General features: G+C 57.0%; 1 pseudogene; it reads left to right on the forward strand.

Moving 5' to 3' along the window:
• The first annotated feature begins 1,893 nt into the window (after positions 1–1,893).
• On the forward strand, positions 1,894–23,763 carry LOC119102755 (serine proteinase stubble-like; annotated as a pseudogene).
• The last annotated feature ends 1,969 nt before the right edge of the window (positions 23,764–25,732 follow it).

Raw genomic sequence — 25,732 nt, forward strand, 5'->3', positions numbered from 1 at the left:
TGTCTTTTGTCGCGTAGCACTAATGCTCTGTATCAGTATTGGCAGTACAAATAATGGCGTAGCACTCAGTGTCTGCAGAGCTTTTTTGTTACAGCACTGGTGTGGTGTAAACCCGTATGTTATAAGATCCACATGGCGTCATGAAATTTGGCGCCGTCTAGCTTGTTTTGGCTTTTTGATGAAAGCCGAACGGCATACATTTTAAAGGATTTCACGCAGAATTTACGTGTGCCGCGCAGAAACCTTTGAGGATGCTGGGTCGCTCTGAGACAACTGTGATACAGAAGCTTCAAATGATGAGATGCGAAAAAAACGGACTGTGGTATGAAGCGTGATAAGAACGCATCGTGGAAGCCAATGATTCAGTATTTCAACTTATGGCCGTGTTTGATCCGTCATCAGCATGTTGTCAGCAACAATCACAACCCGGTATTCGCCCCACATCACATCACGTTATCACAAGGTCACGAGGTATGTGACGTCACGCACCAGCTGACGATAATGCCAAGACATTTTGTCAGCCGGTCAGCATGGAGAGAAAAGCTGCGACCAAATTAAGCAATCATTCTGAAAAAGAAGCGGGAGTTTAATTTTGGTAGCTCTTGCATTGTCGAGTACGTTAGGTGGGGTCGGGGCACTTCTCTAGTTTGGGGGAAGTGCCTCGTAAGAGAGATAAGGAGAGAACTGAACTGCCAAGAGTAGCCGTAAAAAGGTGAGTGACAGTGATCGATTGTGGTGTGTGATTGCGTTCCCCAGTAAATTAATAGCGTTATAAGAAGGCACTTATAACGAGAGGGGAAAATGAAATAAGTTGGAAATGGGGAAGAGGCACTCAACATACGGGTGGGATAGATGATTATAATACCGGAACAGAATCCACGCTTCCAAACATCACTTTACAGGCGGTGCGTCATGGTCGGCAGTATACCAGAGTTTATGTGTGGTCTGAAGTAAAAGGTTGAAGGGAGATGGAAAAGCAAAATTAACACAAACTTGCCCCTCACCCCATACATCGAACGCCTCGTCAGCACGCATGACGTCACGCATTCCAGCTGACAAACGTTGATGACGCCAGAACGAACGCAGCCCATGACATGCTTTAAAAACATACTCGAGCGTTTCTCTTGCAAACAACTAAACGGCATGAAATACGTTCTCCAAACGACGAGCATCCTTAGAATACTGCCGCGGGGTATACGCCAATGGAACGACACCGAAGACATACCAGCTGACATATGACGTATCACCTGATCTCACGTAAATTCTGTATCATCCTGCATTTATCGAAGGCCACCTGAGTCTCCGTGCTGCTAACTGGATGGAAACGCGGAGGTACATCCCCTGATGTCTGTTGGCGGCTCCAAAAAATGGCGTGTGTTGCTCGTGCGAGATCATGTCGAGGAAGCTCGCCTGATACATACCTCTGGCCAGATCAGGAGCCGACTGGAGTCAGTGCTAACGAAACGCACTCTATTTTACTGGAACCTGTGTCTACATAGGGACACTCCAGAAACTACAAAACACGCTCAGTCTCTGCCGAACCTTGCCAACCGAGACACACTCAGTCTCCCAAGCCCGCCATCCATCAAGACGCGCTACATCTCCGGAGCCCCTGTGTCCACCGCGACACGCTCCCTCTTCCCGGAGCTTCTGTCCACCGCGACACGCTCCGTCTGCGGAGCTCCTGTCCACCGCGACACGCTCCGTCTCCGGAGCCCCTGTCCACCGCGATACGCTCCGTCCCCGGAGCTCCTGTCCACCGCGACACGCTCCATCTCTTCAGAGCCGCTGTCCCGCCCGAGCCATGCTCCGTTGCCAATGTGGGCCAGCAGTGAAGGTCGCAGACCGAGCCGGATGTGTGCCGTCGCCGCCTGCTGAACCCCTTTCCGTCGGATGTCAAGGTGACGCGACAAAGAGGTACGACGCTGGCCGGTTGACCCGTGACGTCACAGGAGCCCAGTGGCCACCGGACGCGTCGTCTTTTCAGCGGGCGCTACGCTCCGTTGCCGGGCGGCGTTGCGAAAACGGCGACAACGGCCGGACGCGTCTGTGGTGTGGCTGCCCGGGGCGTCCGGTGCCGGGGTGGACGCCGAGGCGGCTGCAGTGGTGCTTGGCTGGCCGCCGCGGAAGGAGCGTCTTGTGGTAGTCTGTCCTGTGCTGCTGGTGGTGGGTGAGAGTGAGAGAGACGCGTGCTGACCACTCCGGCCACACGCCGCGTGGAAGCCGATCTGAACTGTGCTGTGCTTGGGCTGTACTTCGGAGTGAAGACTGCGTTGCAGTGCATTTGTGAGTGTTACTCCGATCAAAAATTTGGAAACGGGAGGCCGGCTTGAGATCTTGCTGAAAATAAGCATGGCAATGACAGCGGTAAAAGCATAGTCACGAATGAACATAGCTGAGGAGAAACATAGTTATGAGCCTTGATCGTCTTCATCACAGCGTTGATCCCTTGTCATCATATTCACAAACATAAACACAGTATAACCTAGACCATCATAGCAATGACGCGTTCAGGACGTGATAATCATACAAAGTTACGACTCGAAACGGAGAACCATATAAGTCAAACACCATCGAGGAATAGCTAATCTGAACACCACAGTCGACCTGCTCCCAAATACACATCCCGCAAAAGAGGAGCCACAATTGGTGGCATCGATGTCATCCGTCCACATAAGGCCAGGAAGTGTCCCCTGCGCACCGCATATGTCCCTCGGCCCGTCGCAGCCAGCAGCGAGACAGCCGACCTGCGCCGCGAAGACTGAGACCGGTCGTCCTCTGCCCTGCCGCAGACTGACTCTGACCGGTCGTCCTCTGTCCTACCGCATACTGACTTCCGACCGGTCATCCTCTGTCCTAGCACAGACTGACTCTGACCGGTCGTCCCCTGCCCTGCCGCAGACTGACTCTGACCGGTCGTACTCTGTCCCTACCGCATACTGACTCTGACCGGTCGTCCCTCTGTCCTGCCGCAGGACTGACTCTGACCGGTTCGTCCTCTGCCCTGCCGCAAGACTGACTCTGACCGGTCGTTCCTCTGTCCTACCGCATACTGACTCTGGCCGGTCGTCCTCTGCCCTGCCGCAGACTGACTTTGACCGGTCGTCCTCTGTCCTACTGCATACTGACTCTGACCGGTCGTCCTCTGCCCTGCCGCAAGACTGACTCTGACCGGTCGTCCCCTGCCCTGCCGCAGACTGACTCTGACCGGTCGTCCTCTGTCCTACCGCAGACTGACTCTGACCGGTCGTCCCCTGCCCTGCCGCAGACTGACTCTGACCGGTCGTTCTCTGTCCTACCGCATACTGACTCTGGCCGGTCGTCCTCTGTCCTACCGCATACTGACTGACCGGTCGTCCTCTGTCCTACCGCAGACTGACTCTGACCAGGTCGTCTCTGTCCTGCCGCAGACTGACTCTGACCAGTCGTCTCTGTCCTAACCGCAGGACTGACTCTGACCAGTCGTCTCTGTCCTGCCGCAGACTGACTCCGACCAGTCGTCTCTGTCCTACCGCAGACTGACTCTGACCAGTCGTCTCTGTCCTGCCGCAGACTGACGCTGCTGCTCGTAGCCGACGATGCGGTGGCGCTGGCGCTCCCCCGGCCGCGCTGCTGCTGCTCGCCTGCTGGTTGGCTGTGGCCTCGCGGGCCGACCTCGGCAGCCTCAAACAGCAGGCTGGAGAACCTGCTGAAGAAGCAGCGACAGATCGAGGACGCCGTCAGCCGGGGCCGCACGGTCGGACGCGGCCTTAACTTTTTCGATGTGGCGCGCACCATAGCAGGTCAGTGATAGCCGCCGGCCGCCTCAGCAGATTGCTCAGGAGGGGACTCACTGGGAGTGCGCGTGTCACCCATCGGGCTAGGTCGATGTATTGAAGTGCGGGCAATATTACTTGTTAAAGACCCGTAGCCGCTAGAGCCATGCCTTTCCTGAAATGTGTGCTTTCCATCGCCTCCCTCCTTGACCATCATCTCCTATTATATATATATATATATATATATATATATATATATATATATATATATATATATATATACATCGTAAAACCTATAATATGAAAAATAAGACATAACATGAAATAATCCTACAACTTGCATATGCATACTATGTAATACTTATCAGCATGTTCTACCCATATACATATTACGTACACTGCCTAGTAAACTTAGCAACAGGATTCGTCACCTTGTGTTCATTTTGCGGCACAACCGTGGCGTCATTATTTTTGAACAAAGCATAGAATAGCCATTTTGAAGAGCTTTGCGCACGTTTTTTGTGTTTTCAATGTTTTCATTGAGCTCGTTATGTCAAATACATGTTTGCGTATTCCTGTCACATATCACTAATCCTACAACAGTCAAACCATTTGGCGGCCATGCCGAACCCAAACTATTGCGCACTGCACCTCGAAAAAAAAACAGTCACACTCACTGCTAACCCAATGGTTTGTCTTTGCTGAAGTCTATAACAGAATGGATCCTGATACGACTTTGCTGAGCATCATACTTTAAAATGTCGTCCTGAGGCTGACAATATGAGGTGGTTCATAATTAACTTCATGCATTCCACTTTCGCGCAGTGCGCAACTCCGCTCTGCTGCGATCACGCTGCTCGCTTGCCACAGGCACGTTCGGTTGGTCTGTTTAGGTCATGGAAGGCATTTTTGGCTCAGTTATTCAGAGTTCCTCGGAAGGATTGTGTTTTACTCCTTTTTTGTTAGTTTTACTTAGTATTGCTTGGCGGCTAAATCAACGGGTGTGGGCGATCAAATGCGACGCATACACGCCTATTTAAATCGAAAGCTACATTGTCTCGATCCTACAATATGTTTTATTTTGCCGCTGCTGCTGTCTGATGTTTGTTTGATACTTTGATACTGATATTCTTGACATATTATTGAATATTTCCCGCGTTTTTCCAACAATGGAAGGACAGCTGTTGTCGCGAAGGCAGCACCCTCCGTAGCTGCCCACGCTTGGTTGTTTGGAATAGAGCCCTTTCGACCAGAAATGATCACTTAAAGACTATGGGAGGAATGAAAATGGTTAGCAGTGGGGCAGGCTTGCATGCGCCTGGGGGGGGGGGCCAACCGCCGAGCTTTAACCCACGCATGTGCGCCGGGTACCCGGTCGGGGTCCCCCTTCCCACGGGACCTCTCAGCCCCCTCGTGGCTGACGTATCGGGCCTGCCCTGGACAAGCGGGTGTCGCGAGGATGCAGGATGAAGCGAGACAGAGGACAAGAGGGTCGGATGCCGACGCCCTGGCCATACCGCCGCTCTGGCTCGGGACGGGCGCGCTAGGCCTGGTTTCAAGACTTGCGAAACCTAGCCAACGGACCGGACAAGCGCCGCCGGCACGGCTTACCCGCCCGGCCGGCCGAGCATTTCAAGGCAGGTCGGTGTTTGGCGTGGGCGGCGCAACGGGCCGGCGAGCGCGTGCGGCCGGGTGCGGCCGTCGCGGTCCTGCGTGACAGGGAAGTGCCGTTTCACGGCCGCCTCCCACACACAATCAGTCAGCGTCTATTCTCTCCGCGCGCGCGGCGCTGTCCCCGGCGCGGTCCGGTCAGGCCGACGCTGCTGGGCTGGTGTTCACAGTGCACACACGCACTGTGACTGAAGCCTGTCGCGGCTAATGAGCCTGCGCGGGTGACAAAAGGCGCACACTCGTCGAGAGAGAGAGAGAGAGAGCTGGCCCGCAGTGAGCCGGTGCGAGCTGCGTACGCGTATATTTAGAGCGCACCAGACGATAAATGGCTCGCTTTCGCGGCGTGATTTTGTTAGGCGGATGCGCCGCAGCTTTTGTCGCTAGTAACCACGCAATTATTGCGGTCATGAGTTGCTAGGACGGCTTTAGCTTTGCAATCTGCCGCTGGTGGCGTCGGCTGGTGGTAGCAAGCGCTGAGCTGCAAGCAGTGCACTCTGCCGAGACCTGCGACAGCCTCCCTCGAGAAGACGGCGTGCAGCACTCAACAATTGGGTCAACGCCTCGCACAGAAGGGAAGCGGAACCAAGCCGCCACCCGGCGGGAAACAGCACGCGTGTGACACGGATGTGCTCCGCCACCCACCCGACGTTTCCGCTGCGGCTTCAGCTGCAGGCCGGCCGCTCATCGCATCAGATCACGTCCGAATTCGCCGGCGGTGGGGCTCAGCCGAGTTTTCACCCCATTTCCTGTCGGCTTCGTTGGGCTGCGCTCACAAGCGGGACAGCCGGGGCCATTGTGTGGTGCATCTGCCACTGCCTCCTCCAAGGGCCCCTCAAGCTAATGCCCCCATTGTCACAATATCCAGTGCGTGGCAGTTGGAATCCGGGAATTTTTTTCTCACTTTCCACTTTTGTTTCGCATGGTCTAGCTTTAGGCAAGAAAGGAAGGATTTACAACTTTTTCAGTTGCATTTATAAAAGAAGTGCAACATGTAAGTCTTATTTGTAGTAGACGAGCTGTCTGCTGAATTCAGCTGCGGTTGAATTGCGATTCTGCGTGCAAATACTCGCGAAACACTCGTCTATTTGGCGGGATATAATTGCCCTACAGCAGCAGTAAGAGTGACGGGATTGCAGGCTAGACTGTCTGCCGACGTAGCATTGCAGTGATGGAGCGTGGCGTCGCGTGGGAGCCCGATCGGCGGTCAGTGACATGTCTCGCTATAAGGAGCATCCGTCCATTTATTCGGTGTGCCTGGTGATTGGCCCGTCTCTCCCCCTGAATGAAGCCCGTTCAAACTGCACTTCTCCCCCTGCACACCTACCCCTGCATATCCCTGTATCGTATGCATTTTTAGTTATCTAAACATGACGCATATTGTAAATCCTTTCCTGAAATAGGGCGTTTGAGGCTTTTGTACCACGTTTTAACGTTTTGTCATTCGTGTATTGCGAATATTAGATAGCAGTGAACACACACGATGCAAATGTGGAAAATGGGAAGTATTGCTTCCATACTGGTAACCGAGGAGTCCAATGTGATTGCGTCCGTCGGAGCATCTAATTCAAACAGATGTTCTGAACTGTTCGGAAGCATCTAGAGACAACTGGTTTTACCGACCATATTAAGCGCGTGTGACCGAACGGCAGGGGTGACAGTTACAAACAGGTGACATACTCTGAAACGTTGGCGTCGTGCTCTTTCATGGCTGCATTGCTCACCGCCGCTGAAAACTGCCTAATTTTTCGCCACATTATACCCTTTCAAAACACTAACTGTCCGCTTGTACCGCCACTTAATTTGCTAACACAGCGCTCGTACGATGCGCCCCTTCCCCTCCCCGCTAATGCAGCGGAGTAGATATTACAGACTGACGGTACACCTGACAGCCCCGCTTCGTGCGTTGCGCCCCCTCCCCCTCCACGCTCATGCAGCGGGGGGGTAGATATTGCAGATGCTGACGGTACACCTACGCAGCCGCTCGTGCGATGCGCCCCCTTCCCCTCCCCGCTCATGGCATCGGAGTAGGTACTGCAGACTGACGGTACGCCTGACGCCACGTGGCCTGGCGCGGAGCCGGCCGGGCGCTGCACACTGCGTGCAACACTGCCGTGTGACCCCCAGCGGTGAGCTGAACGGCCGGCCGGGCGGCACGGCGCGCGTCCCGTTATCCTATGTAACGGGAGCGCGGCGCGGTCCGCTGTGACGAGACGGCAGCCGAGCGTTACGTGACGCGTGGCATAGCAGACCGCGGCCGACGGCGGACGGCGCGCCGAGGCTGGTCAGCACGTGGTCCCGCATCACCCGGGGTCTGATCGTGGTCCCGCGTCAACCCGGGGTCTGATCGTGGTCCCGCATAACCCGGGGTCTGATCGTGGTCCCGCAATCACCCTGGGTCTGGTCGTGGTCCCGCATCACCCCGGGGTCTGATCGTGGTCCCGCATCACCCGGGTCTGATCGTGGTCCCGAATCGCCCGAGGTCCAGCCATGGTTCCACTTGCTGGTCATGGTCCCCACATTACCGAAGCTCTGCCATGGTCCGACATCACCTAGAGTCCGGCCATGGTCTCACGCCACCCGAACCGCTGCGGGTGCTGGTCATGGTCCCACATTACCGAAGCCTCTGCCATGGTCCGACATCACCTAGAGTCCGGCCATGGTCTCCCGCCATCCGAACCGCTGCGGGCGCTGGTCACGACATTTAGCTGGTCCCGCGTCGCCGCGCAGATTCTTAGTGGCTGAACTGGTCTCAAATTATCAGAAACGTCGTATCAACTCAGCTGTCCGATATTGCCGAGAGCTCAGCTGTTTTCTCATTGACCGCAGTATGAAGCCGGATGGCGAACCTCAGCATGGTGTCGTCGTTCTTGTGCTAGGAAATATCCGGCAAAGCAAGCGAACGAAATGGGCCTGCTGTATGCCAGACGGTTTAATTTCCTTTCAGCCATTGGTTGTCAGCAGATCGTCCCAGATGCGGTTGGGCAATCCCAGGTTGTATATTTTCGTGGTCAGGGGACAAGTTGTCAATCAGATCATCGGCAGAATAAGATGATGCTCGGAGGAGGCACACAAACTGAATCAAAGACCGTTGTCAGAACAGTCGGTAAAGTAGTTAAAAGCGTTTCAAAATGTTGCAGTAGATTGTGTTGCTTCATGCCTTGTTCTCGAGAGTTTCCGAGCGGCGACATGTATGTATCAAGGTTGTTCCTAACTCAGACAAGTCCCCGGAAGCGTAGAATGTCATTAAAGTGATGACGCATTCATTTAAAAAATAGTGTGAACATGTTCAGAAAGGAAAATGCATGCGTCATTTTTCCTAAACGGTTTCATAAGGCGTTTCACACAGGAAGGGGTCAGTCGTTTTCTTCTCTCAAAAACTCACATAGATATATGAACCATTAAAATCTAAACCGAAGCCGAAAAAAAACCGATGCCAAGACCGAAACTGAACGGAAATTATAAATGTCGTCGACCATGCATCCTAGACCCGCCACCCATCTACTAACGGCTCGACACAAGCTTATGCTGACCATCGAACGAAAAGCCACGGTTCTACTGAGTCTTAAAATCGGTTGGTTCAACAGTTAGCTGATTCTACGGATCTGAAAGCCGGGTAGTGCTCTGAGTTCGGTGACCGACACGTCACGCGTCCGATGCACGTCAGTCCAGTGTACTTCACGTCCGATGCACGTCAGTCATGTGTACTTCGCGTCTTGTTGTTAACCAACGGATCTCTGTCAGTGTGCATGCGCATGCGTACCACACCCTCACCTTCCGGCATGTCCCGCTCGCTGTCATCCTGTCATGTATACCACACCTTCATTCCTCCGGCAGTGTCCGGCTAGCTGTCACCCTGTCTTGCACGTCATCAGTAGCGACGCCTTCTAGCCTCTGTCACTCTGTCGCTAGCCGCCACGCCGGCAGGGCCCAACCTACAACCCAGCTGATGCTGGAGACGATAGAGGACGTCAACACGCTGGAACGAGCTGCAAACTCATGCGGCTCATCAAGCTAAACCAGGTGCTGACGCCGCCACGTGACACGCTCATCTACCAGCCCGAGCAACGCGTGGAACTCTGCCGAGCCACACGACACCTACAGCCCGCAGCACCTGCGCGGCATCTTCGACTTCCTGACGCCGGCGCCGCTCGGTGAGTAACTCCTGCACTCTGCACTCTGCACTCTGCACTCTGCTGTCCCTTCGTCGGCCCGTCTGGCGACTCTCGGCTCTCTGACAAGGCCTGCTCGGTGAGCTGCCGCATGCTGTGCTCATACGGGTTTCTTCAACAGCTGTGTGTGCTCAAATTTGGTCATTGTATTTTTATACCTGCTGCAAAGTTTGGTTGCTGAGTATTTATGTTCTTGTACTTTCTGTATCTACCTCTTTTTACATAGCTGTTTTTTCACGTCAATCTTGTTGATATTCTGCATTTGACCCGTTGAGAGAACACTTTGAATATCTAAAACTGCTTTACTGCGTCGTGACAGTGCTCTTATGGATGTCTTGACTACATACCTGAACAATCCTTCCGTCTCCCACTGAATTTAGTCCGCTCGTCCTCATATTGTGCAATGCTCTAACCCCGTTTCCTGGCACGCTGACGGGAACCCAGTGACGATAGCTCACACGGGACGGCCGATCACTCACGGTAACCGTTAGTTCTGGCTTGGTTGCCCTGGCCCGGCGGCTGTAATACTGCTGACAGTGTGCTCACCTTGTCCGTCACAATCAGGAACACGGGGCACAGTGCTGTCGCAACCGCCTGCCCGGTTGATTACGAGCCGGTTGAAGTGTAGCTGGTCCGCCGACCATAGCGTGGTCGTAATGCTCACCATAGGGAAGTAGCAACCCGCTCACTCCGAAACCGGCGTCACAACAGGACAATTATCAGCAGAAAAAAAATACCCTCCGGCCCGTTGTCGACAATGCTAGAGGACAACAATGCCATACACAATGTGTCCCGATGCTGCGGCGGAGCCGTCGCTACAGCGCCGTAGTCGGCGCATCCTGCGGCAATGGCGCGGGCCACGCGGACATGCCGGCACGCGCGCCACGCAGAACAAACGCCACGCGCTGGCTGACCAGAGCGCCGGTCTGGCGTGCTGCCGCCTGGAGGTCAGGGGTCAGCCATCCGTCCGGCGGTTGCCACATGCCCGGAGGCGTCGGGGTCACGGCCGGCCAGGAGGTGGCCGCCGCCGTCCGCGTGGCACGCTTTCGGCGGCGCTGGACCGTGCAGTGGCCATATCAGCGCCCCTGTCGGGCAGCCGTTGCCGATTTGCACATGAAAGAGGTCGCTGGAGCGGCGAGGGGGCCACGCGACATGCGTGCACGCTCCCGGCAGAGGGACAAAGTGTTGTTTTGGTGCGGCCACGCGGAGGGGAGGCCAGTGAACGGCGAGGGGTCCGTGCTTCGGACGCCCACTGGCCTCGACCCACAACATGGCACAATGGTCGAGGCCGTGGCCGTATCTTCAGCTTCCAAACAGGACTGCTGTTCTACGAGCGGTGCCGAGTAAGCTCAACGGTGATGCTGGCTACATGGATACGAGCCCCGAACGGCCCTCGCTTTGCTGAAAGAGTTGATACAAAAGTCAATGTCACGCATCAAAGCGAGCTTCCTTAATTCTACCATCATCAGGTGAACGTGTCAGGAGAATAGCGCGGAATGGAAGATGTGGCTGGGCTCGTAAACGCGGGTATTTTGTCGGCTTCCAAGGTGGGTAGAAGAGCACCGGGCTGTGAAGAGCAGCACTTGATTTGACAATGGGATGAACCTCTGCGATTCATCCTCGGAACAGGGCGTCTAGAACATGCTCGAATTTAAAATATCTGATATTCACCACAGGCTCATGCCATTTTAAACGTCAAACGAGGACCCTGATTGGAGCTGAGAATTTGTGTAGCTTAAGTGTATTGTGGCAGCTATTGAAATCATGTTATGTTCCGGAAGTCATATTTCTGATACCTTCTCAAATTCATTTCAGGGACAAAGCTCTATCAACGATGTCATACGCATTTGAATCAGCAGCTGATTGGCCAGTCGAGATCACATCGGGTCAAGGACAAATATCGTTCTTGTTGGTCATTGCAGGGAATCCGTAGTCTGTCACACATATTTTGAAGCTCTTACTACGTGAAAAGCTGCGAAATAGCAATGATTTACGAAATTGCCTTCGTTTTGCAATCCACCTGGACGCTTACACTGCGATTAATTTGCAATATGCTGACTTCAGCGTAGTCCATACGGAAGCCCGGAAGATCCAAGCTTGATAGACCAACGAAGACCGACGTAGCTTGACGTTGAGGAAGACCGGAAGACCAACGTAGCTTGACAGGAAACCATGCGTTGGACATCAATCTCTGGTCCCATCAAATTTCTGACAGCGTCCCAATTATTACCAATTGCCGGTGCTAATCTCGAGTCATGCTGCTTCCGAAATTCATGCAAGGAATCTGGACAGAGAGTTCGATAAAGAGCTGTTTCTATTTCGTGTTAACCGGGACGAATGAAAGGCTAAGCACATTACCTCCAATGGAAGCTTGCCAAATGGTTGATTTCTCAGCCTTCTTCGGAGTTCAGGAGAACATCTTCTGTTACGAGATGTCAGGCCTGTTTTCTGCCTTCTGTAAGCATTCTTGCATGTCTAGCTTCGTTGCGTAAGCACAACTTCTTCGTTGCGAGAGAAAACAAAACCAGGGCAGCGCATAACTAGACCATGCGCAGCATGCGACATTCAAAGCACCCGATTTGTTGGCTGACGCGAGTGAGTCGTGAAAACTTGTCGCTGGCAGGCGGAGCCGTGCTGTTCACTAGTCATTTGAGCAACCCTGAATATCAGCGCTATGGGGAAATTTCGTCTGAAACGTAACCGGTTGTGTAAGGCTTTTGTTAGGTGTGGTTGTCGGTCCAAGCTAGTCGAATTACGCCACGTTTGCGACCTATTCGGGGGTCAAAAGCGTGCTGTACCTCAAAGTCCCGGGTTGCGCCTTATCACGCCGCGTTACATCACAGGCGATAAAATGGTGTGACGCAAGCCCCAGGCAGCACGACTCCGGTGACAAGCATATCGTTGTGTTCCTAGGCAGCTGCACCGGCTGCTGTGTGAGCCTCGTGGGGACTGAGCAGTGGCTTGCGGCTGTGTGAAAGTATGGGAGACGTTGAGATGCGTGGGAAGGGAAGAGAGGAGAGCCGTTGATAATGCGTGATTGTGGATGAGAGCGGGAAGAGCAGGTGGTGCCAATAAGCTAGCCGTGCGTGCTCTTGTCCGAGATCGCGCGTTTCTGGCATTCTGTTACGTTCTAAGCGCGCGCGCCGTAGATATAACGCACTGTAAGTCAGCGCGTGGATGTAATGCACCTTGCGTCGAGCGCTACATGACACGCCATAGGTCTTTTTCCATAGCGCATACATTGCACGACTTGCCAGGACTTGGGGCTCGTGATCGTCCAGTCCCATGCATATGCAAACCTAGCCCCCATCGCCTCCCTGAGAGAGCGCACTGAACAGTCATGGCGCCGACTCGCCCCTAAACACTTGAAAATAAGAGCTCCGTGAGAATGGGGTGGCTGATGAGGTCTTTTGGCCCTCAAGGCGAAAGTGGCTTACTTATGTGTTTGAGTAGAAATAGCCTATGCATATTTCCATCGTTCGTCGTCATTGTTATCGAAACCAATGAAACTCATCTAGATGCGCGTCAATGTAAATGTGCACTGCTCACTGAAATGATGCATGCTTGCGGGATTATGGTTTAATGATGATTCGCGCAAGACTCTGCTTCCGCGATTCTTTAATAGCGTGAAGGCACGGCTGCATGTGAACATGGCGCTTTCTACTCGTCCCCCCAGCCGCCTTTCGCTCAACCCCCGTTCTCAGCCCGCGGCCGTTTTCTTCTCCACTTTGAGAAGTCATCCCTGCCGCGTGGGGGCCGCGGCTCCGACGTTCAACGCCGCTATTTCCCAAGCGGCGCTGTGATTTGCGTAAGCCGGCTGGCAGCGGCGCGGCGGCGCGGGCCGCCGTGAGCGCGCCCGGCCAGTGAAAGTGCTTGCCCTCTGAGCTGGAACGACAGCGGTGTTGCGCCGCCGCCAGTCGCCTCAGTCTGCGCCGCGTGCGCCGACCGTCACGTGGTTTGTCCGCTGTGCCACCCGCGCCCGCCGGGCATGCGCCTGACCTGCCAGCGAGGCCACCGGACCACACTGTCAGCCATGCCGCCGGCCGGGCCGCGCCGCTGGCTGCTGCTGCTGCTCGTCTGCGCGCCCGTCTGCCGCGCGCGCCGCGACTTCTTTGACGACTTCTCGGCCGAGCGCGACGGGTTCGAGCGCGACGAGTTCGAGCGCGACGAGTTTCGAGCGCGAGTTCGACGACGCGGACGGCCCGCACGGGCGCGCCATCCGGCCCGGCTACGGCAGGCCGTACCGGCTGCCGCTTGCAGCAGGACCAGTACGACCCGTTCCGGGAGCACGGTGACCGGTACCGGCCGCGCCCGAGCGTCGGGTACGGGCCCCGAGCTACCGCCGCAGCACGGCCCCGCTACGTACGCCGAGGTCGTGTACCGGCCGGGGCCGGCCGGCGCGGCCGCAGCGGTACCACCGGCCCGCCAGCAACCACTTCATCTTCGACGACCACCGCGGACGAGCAGGACGCCTCGCGCAACACCGTCCGGCAGCCGGGTAGGGTGGCGCTGCGGGCGCCCGGCCGCCGGGCAGGGCGGACCGTTGGGCGCGGCCGGCCGTCGGGCGCGACCCACGGCGCTGCGCCCGGCCAGCCGAAGCCGTGACGGGCGCAGCGCGCCAGCGCCGCGCCCAGCGCCAGCGCCGCTCCACTAACTCGGTGCCGGGGCTGGTTGTCGGTGCCTTCCCTGCAGCCCGGTAGCTGAGCTACGTCCTGCGCTCCGACCGTGCGCCGTGCCCCAGCTGTTCAGAGACTTGGTTTTGACAAAACTGACATCGAAGGCGAATTGGTCAAGCCTTAATGCAAATTTATTTGCTAAAACGTTTGGACATGGAAGCATTTACTGAGTCATTTTTTACTCCACTGTATGCGTACAAACGTAGTGCTGTAACGATCTTGGAAGCTTCTCTATCGTGGCCTTTTGGGAGATGCTCTTATTCAAGTCCTCTGTTTAAGATTGGCTCGCATCCTGTGACACTCAACATCATTGGCTAAAACACAGCAATTTCTTCTGTCTGGGAAGACCTTCCAAAAGCACGAACAGATCCGAACAAACAAGCCTAAGACGCGCATGTAAAAATATCCCACTGCTGTGTCATTAAAAGGTGGCCGGTGTTACTAGTTGGGGGACGGTAAACGCTTAACACCCAAATACTCCGCCATAACCCGCAGCCAGTGAGCTGGCGCGGGTGGTTTAAGGCACGGCTACATAGCACACGCCGTCGGTTAGATTGGTAGCCGAGCATGCGGCCGCGCTGAGCCAGCCGGACGTGCCGGTCCTCAGTTCTCCCTGCCTCGCCCGACCGCCATCCCCTGAACGACGAGACCGCTGCCTGCCCTCCAGGTGCTGACAGAGGTCCTCTGGAGACCGACAGAGGTCTTCAGGGTGCTGACGGGGCTGACAGAGGCCCTCTGGGTGTTGATGGGGTTAAAAGAGGCCCCGCGGGGTGCTGACGGGGGTTGACAGAGGTCCCGCGGGGGTGCTGGCGGGGTTGACAGAAGCCCCGCGGGGCGCTGACGGGGTTGACAGAGGCCCCGCGGAGTGCTGAAGAAGTTGACAAGAGGCCCCACGGGGGTGCTGACGAAGTGACAGAGGCCCGCGGGGTGCTGACGGAAGTTGACAGAGGCCCCGCGGGGTGCTGACGAAGTTGATGGAGGCCTCGCGGGTGCTGATGGGGTTGACAGAGGCCCCGCAGGGCGCTGGCGGTCCGCTCCGGTCCGCTCCGTCTCGTCACAGCCATTGGCAAGCCTGATCGCGTGACGGCCGCCCTTTCACACGAGCCGTGACGTAAGCCGGTGCGACTCGGCTCACGCTGCCGAGCCTGGCTCCGTGGGGCAACGCCGGCCGTGAGGTAACCGGCTTCACAACCGCTCGCCCTCAAGGAAGTAGCGATGTGCCGATATCCGTCGGGAAGTGGGTACAAACCGGTCATCGTCAGGCCTGGGCACATGCCGCTGTCCGTCAGGAAAATAAGCTACAATAGTCTCTGCGAGACAGATTATTCTGGTCTTCGCGGGGAGCCAATATATTACTCTCCGTGAAGAAACGATTCACTGTAGTTTTGTTCTCTTGTGAGAAGATAGGCCCTACCCCGGTCCATGAAGAAAGACGTTGACACTGGTCTCAGTAAGCTAGCGGGTCCACACCGGTCTCAGCGAAGCCATGGGTTTACACGGGTCTCCCGTGAGTAATGGCGGCATACTGGTCCCGCATGGGAGCTGGTTCACAACTAGTCCCCGTGGGAAGATGGGGTAATGCTGCACTCCGTTGGGGGAAACGGGTTCACACGGTCTTGCTAGTGAATAGAGGTTTAGGTTGTTGTGCGTTAGGACGCTAGCTATCATAAGCCTTCCTAGGGAGATGCGTTGCATTAATTTCTGTTACGTGTTTATGGTCATCTCTTGTGAGAAACTGATGTTCTGCGGTCTCCGTGAAAAATGTATTTTTATGGTGGTCTTCCGTGTCGCAACTGGTATCTGTTACGCAGTGCGCTTACGCCCATTTCTGTGAAGAAACAAGGGTATATTTTGGTCTACCAAGCGAAGGTTGGCTGTACCTGATCTCGTGACAACAGCCAAAACATATGGGCGCTGTGCGTCCTGTATTTTGTGTTAGGCATAATATGGCGAGTGTATGACAAACGTCAGGGTCCCAGAAAAACAGGGAATTGGCAATGTCATGTGGCGGTTAAAAGTACTACGAAAGTACGTAACACGTCAAAACATTGCGCGCAAAAATTGCCCGTTAATCTCAAATTGGTTGTTTGGGTTAGATGGGGGTCAAAGGGTTCCATTCACAAGCTACACACTTAGAGAAGACCTGATCCAAAAACACTCTCTGTGGAACATTATGCCCGATGCGTTAAAAACCATCCGTATCCACAAAAACCCAAAGCACAACATTCACAACCTGGACATTCACGGCTTTGAAATGTGAGCCGCATGTATAGGTAGGTTGTCTTAGCGACCGCGGTTGTTAGCTACCTGGCTTTAGTGTGACTCGGAACCAGTGACGTCACGCAGGGCCTCTGCTGCAGCAACACGTACATACCAATTAAGTCATTTAGACGTACCATACGTTTAAACAATGGCGGTGTGATAGCGAGATGCCACTCTCCCTTCTCTTTCTTCCCTTCCGCGTTGTCCCTTGCTTAACGACGACCACACAATCGCCCGCAAAGAAATATCGCCCATTCTTTCCTGGACGCTTGACGAAACTACCTTCCCAGCACCCCCCCCCCCCCCTCCCTCCCCTGCTAACAAGCCTTCCCCGCCGCCGGGGCGTGGCCGGCGTGGCTGACTGGGCCGCGGCGCCCCGCCTGTTTCAGTGATCCCGCGCAAGTGCAGTTACAGGGGCAGCGAGTACGACTGCGCCGTCAGCGTCAGCTGCGTGTTCCAAGGCAGGCGCGCCATGGACCTCTGCGACGGCGGCATGGTCTGGAGCTGCTGCGTGCCACGCGAAATGGCCCGACAAGGAACTACGCGGCTGAGGCCACCGTCACCGGCGCCGGTCAGTGGCCGGGCCTGGGGGTCGGGGGAGTGGAGGGACAATGCAGCCCACTGTCACCGACTCCGGTCAGGGATGGGATGGTCGGATGGTACAGTGCAGCCCACCGCCACCGACTCCGGTCAGTGGACGGGCTCAGGGATGGGGAGGTCGGAGGGATGGAGCTGCCCAACGTCACCGGCGCCGGGTTCGGGTCGATGACGACTTGTCCAAGATAGCTGCTGCTACCCTGTTGGTCTCTTCCCGCTGCCGTGACCGGGCTCCGTGTCTGTGGGGCAAGGCCACTGGCGCACGGGCTGCGCCAAACTCCAGTCCGTGCAGCCCGTTCCGTGGCTGTATTCTTGGACAGCCGCGCAACGGGCGGAACTTGTGATCCTGGTCCACCCACAGGAATAGAAGCTACCAAACATAAGTTGTGATGCCTGTCAGGGGTGCAGCCTGGATTGGTTAAGGAAATGAAGGGAGGTGGGAGGCAGTGGTTGGAGCTCAGTAAAAACGCATCACGCTGATTTTAAGCTTCTGTCAGGAGCCATCTACGACCAAGATGAGAATGCCACTCTATGGGGGTGGGGGGACTCTTCTCCTCTATGGATGCCCCAGCAACACGTGTATTCATGCCAAACCACTTTCACGGACTGTCGGTTTTTTGAGCCACGATGTCAAGCCAAACCCTATGACATTGGTTGGCATAGCCGCATACACAACGTAGAGAACGAAATGTATTCCAAAACGCGGGCTGTCAGTTCAGTGTCGCATCAATGACCGTCGTTTTCTGTCAGCAACGCCGCCGCATTTCAAAGCGCAGTCCATGAGCGGCCTCGAACAAGCACGCTGTTGCAAGAGCCCCGGTTACGCGGGCGCAAGCTCTTCCTCAATCGGTCCGGGCGCGCCGCTGGATGCGGCCAACTGGAGCCACCGTCACGGCGCGCGCGGGCTGGCGCCGCCCGTACGAACTTGGCGCGCTGTCGATTGTGTTCGGCCACGCGGCGTGATCAGGCACAATGCGGCGTCCGTGGCGCTCTTGTGACAGCGCGCCGACGCGCGCCGCGTCACATGCGGCCGGTACGGGACCGACCGTTGGGCCAATCACTGCCACGGGCCGCGGCGCGCGCCGGCCGCCTCTGGGATGCTGCCAGGGCCGGTCACGCGGCATGTTGTTGGTACGCTGATTGGGGGCTGGATTGAACTGGGAATCAGAACGGGATGGCCGGTCCGAGTTAGCCATCCGTTGATGGGAGATGTCGTACGTGAAGATGACACTTACTTCGAGAGTAGTCTGCAGCTTGTCACAGACGGTGTGTGCAGCCATGCACCAGTGCGTGATGTTCATATGATTTGATAATAGCGCTTTACAAATCGAGATCTGGTATCCACATGTGCTACACGGCGTGGGCTTAAAAAAGTCTAACGCACGCAGATATGTTAGAATTACTGTGGAAGACATAATCCGTCAGGACATTACACATGCGAAAATGCGCTTTTCAGTAACATCCTAGTCACATGATGAGCGTTTTGATGCGTTGCTGGCCACGAAACGTGTTGCATATCAACACACGACATTGTGCTGCATATCAACATTCTTGTTTCTCTTTACCCACCTATATACACTGCATGCTGATCCTTGAGCTTGAATTGAGCTTCCACGCCTTTGGCTTTATGGATGATTATAGACAGTATGTGGCTAGATGTTTCTGACTCACATCCCCATGATCTTATCTTCCACTGTTCTCCTTTTTGCAGGTGCCATCTTCTCGAACACATCTGTTGCCCTAAACTACGCCATCAAGCCCGACAGTCTCCCCCTCCAACACGCCCCCTGGCCTCCATGCCCAGACCTGACGCCCCCACACTCAGACCCGACTGCGACAGACTCGGACCTGGTTGGGGCGGGGCTCGGACCTCTCGGCGGCCAGCTCGGTGCTGAGCAGCCAGGTCACGACTATGCGCTCGCCGCTGCGGCCCGGCGGCAGCTTCGGCGGCCGACACGGCCGCCGCGGCCCGCCCGGCCGTTCCGCACGCCCCGTCCGCCGCCCGTGCCCATCATCCCGATCCTGGACCAGCGGCCGCCCGGCCCGCTCTCCCACATCACGTGGACCGGCCACGGCTGGCGACGTGCCCAGCTACGGCCCCGTGTTCGACACGCGGCCGTATGTCATTATTCAGGAGCTGTACCCGGGGCAGCGGCCGGCGGGGTCAGCGGGGGGTTCCCCACCGGTCCCTGCCCTCGCCCCCGACTCGGACAGTAACGCTATTGACGGGCCGGTCCGGCCGGCCGGCCACCGCCCCGCCTCGTCCCCATCCGGGCTCCGGCCCCAGACCGTCCGAAGCCAGTAAGAGCGCCTGTCGCCTGACGACGTCGCGCCGCCTGTCGTCCCACCGCCGCACGAGACCGCATGCCGGAGTAGCCTAGAGGGCCGCACGTGGCACGCCCGCCCCACGGCCGGCGCCGCCGCCGCCGCGGCCGGCCACGCCTCCCGCCACACAGCGACCCCGCTTCTCACACCGCCACGGTCACTCCAGGGCGACACTCATCACTCGTGTATGTGTGTGTGTGTGAGCTGGTTGTCGTGCTCATGGCCCCGTTGGCCCGACCCGAGAGCGTGTCTTGTTCCGCACCCGGTTGTACATACAGCGCACACTGTCGTGTTGTACTGAGCGGCGTCGTGGCTTACCGTACCTTATCGACCCGCACCTGGATGTGTCGTATCTTACTGTCCCGTCCTGTGTTGTGCCATGCCCTGACGTGCCTCACAATATGGTACCCGCATCCTAAAACTCGCGTCTAATCCTATTATAATGCACCTAATCCTGTTCTGCCGTACCTGATCCCGTCATGCCGCACTTTGCCAAACCGTACCGTACGGCGTTCGTGCTCACTAGACACTGTCTCGTTGCAGAGTGTGGCCAGGGTGTACAGCCCCACCAATCGCATTGTCGGTGGACACGACTCGTCGTTCGGCTCTCACCCCTGGCAGGTGGGTGGGGCACCTCGGCGTGGCTGGGCCCGGTCTTACAGAGCCGGTGCACCGTCAGCATGCTGCTGACAGGCAGAGACCGGCGCAAGTGTGACGTGCTGGCGAACAGCTGACGATCTGCTAACCGCCGGGTTTCTAGCGACCCAAATGCGATCGGCTCGCTACAGCCTCACTGGGGACCTCTGGCGGACGTTACAACACGAGTCACTCTCCCGCTCTTCTAGTAGATGGCAGCACTGACGCATGCAAAACTGCACCCCGCTACTCAGTACTAGGCGTGCGCACCAATCAGATGAATGGGATGTGGCAACGTTCAGACGATACTGCTGCCGATACAGTAGCACTCGGTATACCCGCACTCGATATATGATGATAGCGAGGCCTACACAATCGATCTGCACTGCAATGCGCGGGCTTTGGTCAAGTACCTGTGTTGTAAAATTGAGGTTTTGTAATGCCGTATCCATCGGTGCGTCTTATTTGAGCCTTTTGAGTGTCATTGGCTCATGCTGATCGACAGAACACATTATCAGGAACATCTCACCATACTGAGTTTCTCTCTAGTGCTACATGGCCTGCGTTTAGTGCTTTTTCACACCTTTTTATCCGTTCGAGTGCTGGAGCAAAACGTTTTATAGCAACGATATGCAATGAACGCGAAAGCGAAAAGCTCAGAATGTCTCCACCTGAATATTGCATACGTTTCATACATGGCAACTTCGTGAAGTAGATACAGCACATGCCCGACCTCGCGCATGTGGGCTGCCGGGGTCTACCGCTGGAGCCCGATGCGTAGCCAGTCGACATCGACCTGACCTATCTCTACGTGCAGGCTGCCCTGATCAAGGAGGGCTTCTTCTCCAAGCGCATCGCGTGCGGCGGCGCGCTGGTCAACAAACGCTGGGTGGTGACGGCGGCCCACTGCGTCTACCGGTGCGTCCGCGTCTCACCGGTCACGGCCAGCCGCTCCTACCCCGCGCGTCCACGCGTCACCAGTCTCGGCCAACCGCTCCTACCCCGCTCGACGCGGTGTCCTGCTCACATCCATCTAACATTGTCCGAATGTTTTGGTGGCTCCCATCTGATTGTCTGCCACCGACTGAAGCGCTGGACGCGTCTTTTCAGACGGAAAGTCGCGTATTCCTGCATCACGTAACTTATTGCACACGGTTTAAGGCACGTCGACGATCCGGTAGTATTGATAATAGATATGGACTTACCTTCAGACGGCTTAAATAAGAGTGGCTTGGAGCAATAGCAATAGCTCGAGGAAAAGTGATTCAGCTTCCCAGCTCAATTTCCGTCCATCTTGATATTTACGACCTGTGTGCGTCCGGTCCGTAACGACTTTTGTTTTCTATTGTGCACAACAGAGCGGATCTGTCCAGCATGAAGATACGACTGGGAGAGTACAACGTCCGCGAGTATTTCGGAGCGCTACCCTCACGAGGACTTCACCCTGGAACGGAAAGTGGTGAGGGCAACAGCACTGCTCGTGTTTGTACTAACGCTACGGCCAGTTGTATGTTGAGAAACATGACTGCAAACGTACAGACCTGAAAAGCTCGAACCCACGGCACTTAGCTGAGGACTCTTGACCATCACCGACCTCGCTGCCCGCAGATCCACCCGAAGTACAACCCGTCCGACTTCGAGAACGACGTGTCGCTGGTGAAGCTGAGCAAGGACGTCGTGTTCAAGGAGCACATCATCCCAGTGTGCCTGCCAAACCTGGACGAGACGTTCGTCGGCGACACGGCCACCGCCATCGGCTGGGGACGCACCGCACACGGTCCGTGTCGTGCCATGGGCTGGGGACGCACCGCACACGGCCCGTGTCGTGCCATGGGCTGGGGACGCACCGCACACGGTCCGTGTCGTGCCATGGGCTGGGGACGCACCGCACACGTTCCGTATCGTGCCATCGGCTGGGGACGCACCGCACACGGTCCGTGTCGTGCCAGTGGCTGGGGACGGGCCGCACACGGTCCGTGTCGTGCCAGTGGCTGGGGACGCACCGCACACGGTCCGTGTCGTACCAGTGGCTGGGGACGCACCGCACACGGTCCGTGTCGCGCCAGTGGCTGGGGACGGGCGGTTGCACTGTCGTTATACTGCCGGCAGGATGTGGGCGTACATGTTCACAGAACATGATCAGCCCAGCGCAGCGTGCGATTAGTGCGGGGTATCGCCAGGCGTGGATAATCCGCCGCGCTCACCTGCTCTACCAGTCGTGACCACATTTGGCGCTCTCGAAACACGGAACACCTCGTTCGGCCACATCCAAGCTGTCTATGATGGTTGGGCTCGAATCGTTCTCTGCCGTGTACGTTAAGATTGGGCACTTTCGTACGGCGACGCGATGGCACCTCATTTTTTTTCTGGAATGCCATCGCTAGATATATAGCTATTATAAAGCAACCCTGAGTCGAATTCACGGCATTCACCGAAGACATAACCTCTGACTGACCTCTACATCTGATGGAAGACCGGACCTTTGACCAGTCGGCTGACCTCTGGCTGACCTTTGGCAGGGATCGCGTCGACGCCGAACGTGCTGCAGGAGGTGGACGTGGTGGTGATTGACAAAGAGACGTGTCAGGAGTGGTACCGCGGCGCCGGGCGACGCGAGACCATCCACGAGGTGTTCCTCTGCGCCGGCTACAAGGACGGTGGCCGAGACAGCTGTCAGGTGAGGGCCGGGTGCTGCTCCGTGGTGTGGCAGGAAACAGTGTTGGGGGGGGGGGGGGGGGCGGGGGGGCGGACGATGGACGGGGACGGTGACAGAAACAGCTGTCAGGTGAGAGCCGGGCACCGCCCTGTGGTATGGCAGGAGAACAGTGTTGGGGGGACGGGGACGGGGGGGGGGAGCACTCGTCAGTTTAGGACTGGGGCGTTTCTCGGAGCTGTAAACCAGACAAAAGTGATGGACGCGGTGAGGACAGCCGTCAGATTAGGCAAGGGAAACTGGTGAATGAGTCAAAGGCTGATTAATGGTAGCAGTTATGCTGGATGTCAGTGACGCCACAAGCAAGACATACATGATGCTGCTATGGGCCTAATTCTTTGAAGGCACTGTTCTAATCTGCCGTACGTATGTACCGCCGGGGCGGTGAATCTAGCGTGACATACCCGTGACCCTGGCCACCCTGTATCTGAGCATGGTCACGACCATGCCACCCCGTCTGGGGTGACGCTGCATCTGAGCGCTTTCCCCGTCTGGGGTGACGCTGCATCTGAGCGCTGCCCCGTCTGGGCTGACCCCTGCATCTGAACGCTGCCCCGTCTGGGCTGACGCTGCATCTGAACGCTGCCCCGTCTGGGGTGACGCTGCATCTGAGCGCTGCCCCGTCTGGGCTGACCCTGCATCTGAGCGTTGCCCCGTCTGTGGTGACGCTGCATCTGAGCGCTGCACTCCTGCGCCTTCAGTGGCTCTGCGTCTGACCGTGACCTGTCCGTGCACGCAGGGCGACAGCGGCGGCCCGCTGACGCTGTACAAGGGCGGCCGGAGAAACACTGATCGGCCTGGTCAGCTGGGGCATCGGCTGCGCACGAGCCGGCCTGCCCGGCGTCTACACAAACATAGCCAAGTTCATGGGTTGGATCAACCAGTACATCAACACGTAGGCGGGTGTGCGCGCCGCGGGTCCCACCGCGACCGCCGGTGCCATACCTCGAGTGTCGTGAGGCAGCCTGCCGCGGCCGGCCCGCCGACGCGGGCGACATCTATACCCGCCGGCCGGAACTACGCGCCGCCGCCGAGGCGACCGCCGCCCGATTGCTCGCGCGGCCTTTCGCGGAGGTGCGCGCTGGAGCTCGCGCTGCCCCACTGCCCAGGCGGTGGCTCGCACCGGGCAGGGCTGCGCGGCCGCGGGCACGGACGGGCGATGAGGCCAGCGCGCCGTGAATGATGCTCTTGGCGGGCGTAGTGTTCAGCGGCGGGCGAGCCTGTGGTGCCCGTGATCTGGCGCGCGGTCCGAGCTGACGTCAGCAGCAGGCCAACAGTCGGTCCGGCCTCGGGCCACGCCACCGAGCTGCCGTTACGTTGTTACAATGGTGAACGCGCCCGCGGCACCACCTCTCACTTGCCGACGAGGCTGGTTTATTGTTATCGATGGCGACATTTTGAACTACCTGGCCCTTGCTCGGGAGGGGGGGGGGGGGCAGGAAAGCCCTGTTTATGCTTTTTGTCTTCGATCGATGGCATGCATCGGTGCCTTTTGTGTCCACTACGTAAGACGCAAATCGGCCGGTTCTGCAAACTGCATCTCGTAAGTCGGCTAGGATGGAATGAATCATTTCCTGTAGCTGTTTCGCTGTTGTCCTTCCCCGGGGTCAGGATAAGGACAGAGCTGTGTATTGGTTGTCGCCTGTGACAGTGCCCTGGCCGCCCGTTCTAGTCCGTGCTGTCATGACCCGTCACCGCAGAGTTGTGCACTTGTCGATGCCAGCGACATCTGTCCACCGTGCTGCGTTAGACTGTGAACGGCTGACCCATCAGAAGACCGACGCTACATCGGGCAGTACGCGCGATGCTGCCGCACGTCTGATACCCGAAGTCGAGAGCCAACGGCGCAATAGTCACTGGCCGGGCTCACCTCCCCACACACGGCGAGTTAGGTGCACTCGCTCTACATTGTGACAGCCTGTGGCCCAGTTTTATTTGGTGATGTGTCGACAACAGTGATATGCAGCCGTTTCAGGGGCCAGCGGGTGCGGGTAGTCAGACATTGGCATCATATCCGTCCAAGGGTGCGTCCGACGGGCTGCACTGAGCCGCGGTGCGCTTCGCTCACCGGCACCTGGCGCAGGAGCCGCAGGACCGCGCGCGTTCGGCGCCGTCGCAGGCGCCGGTCACTCCCCGGGCAGCGGGGCACGGCCCGACCCCAGCGGCCTCCATGGATCGTGGCACTGACGGTTCTGGAGGCCCGGAGCCGGGTCGAATGTAGCCCCAGCGGTCTCCGTGGATCGTGGCGCTGATGGTTCTGGCGGCCCGGAGCCGGGCCCGATGTAGCCCTAGCGGCCTCCGTGGATCGCTGAGCTGGTGGTTCTGGCGGCCCGGAGCCGGGCCGGATGTACGGACGGGTGTAATCGGGTTAGTGACACGCTCCAGTAGGGACCCTCAGACCGCCCTTAGGACGTTCAGTTGCAGTGGAAAGGAAACGAGAACCCTGACCAGGTACGTTCATGACCATTTGAGGCCAGCTGCTAGCGATGAGCTAAATATGGATGGTGCTGTGTAGCATATGCTTTCCTTCACGGCGTTTCTGCCGTGTTTCTGATATTTCTGATCTGTTAGCCCGCTTAAAAACCCGTCTCTACTTTCCTTAGCTGTTCTACTGACATGGGTCACAGTCGTTTGGAGGTCCTCTCTTGGACCCCATATGCTGCTCCGCCTCAAGGTGCGGCGGTCCCCTGGCGTTCAGAGCTGGACGCCGCGCATGCCAGCGGACCGGCTGAGGGCAGCTAGAGCAGGCGCGCGCGTGGCGTGGTGATGCGCTTCAAGTTCTTCCCGCAAACTGCAAACGATAAAGAGGTCGTGACTGACCTGAATTCTTCGACCCCAAACCCCCAACGATGTCTCAACTCTGCGACAAATCCCCTGCCAATGCACGTGGACATCAGACAAAGCAAGCATCGTGAAAGCTGAAGACAT

Source organism: Pollicipes pollicipes, unplaced genomic scaffold (genome assembly GCF_011947565.3).
Source record: "Pollicipes pollicipes isolate AB1234 unplaced genomic scaffold, Ppol_2.1 Scaffold_5724;HRSCAF=6776_pilon_pilon_pilon, whole genome shotgun sequence".
Lineage (NCBI taxonomy): Eukaryota > Metazoa > Arthropoda > Thecostraca > Pollicipedomorpha > Pollicipedidae > Pollicipes > Pollicipes pollicipes.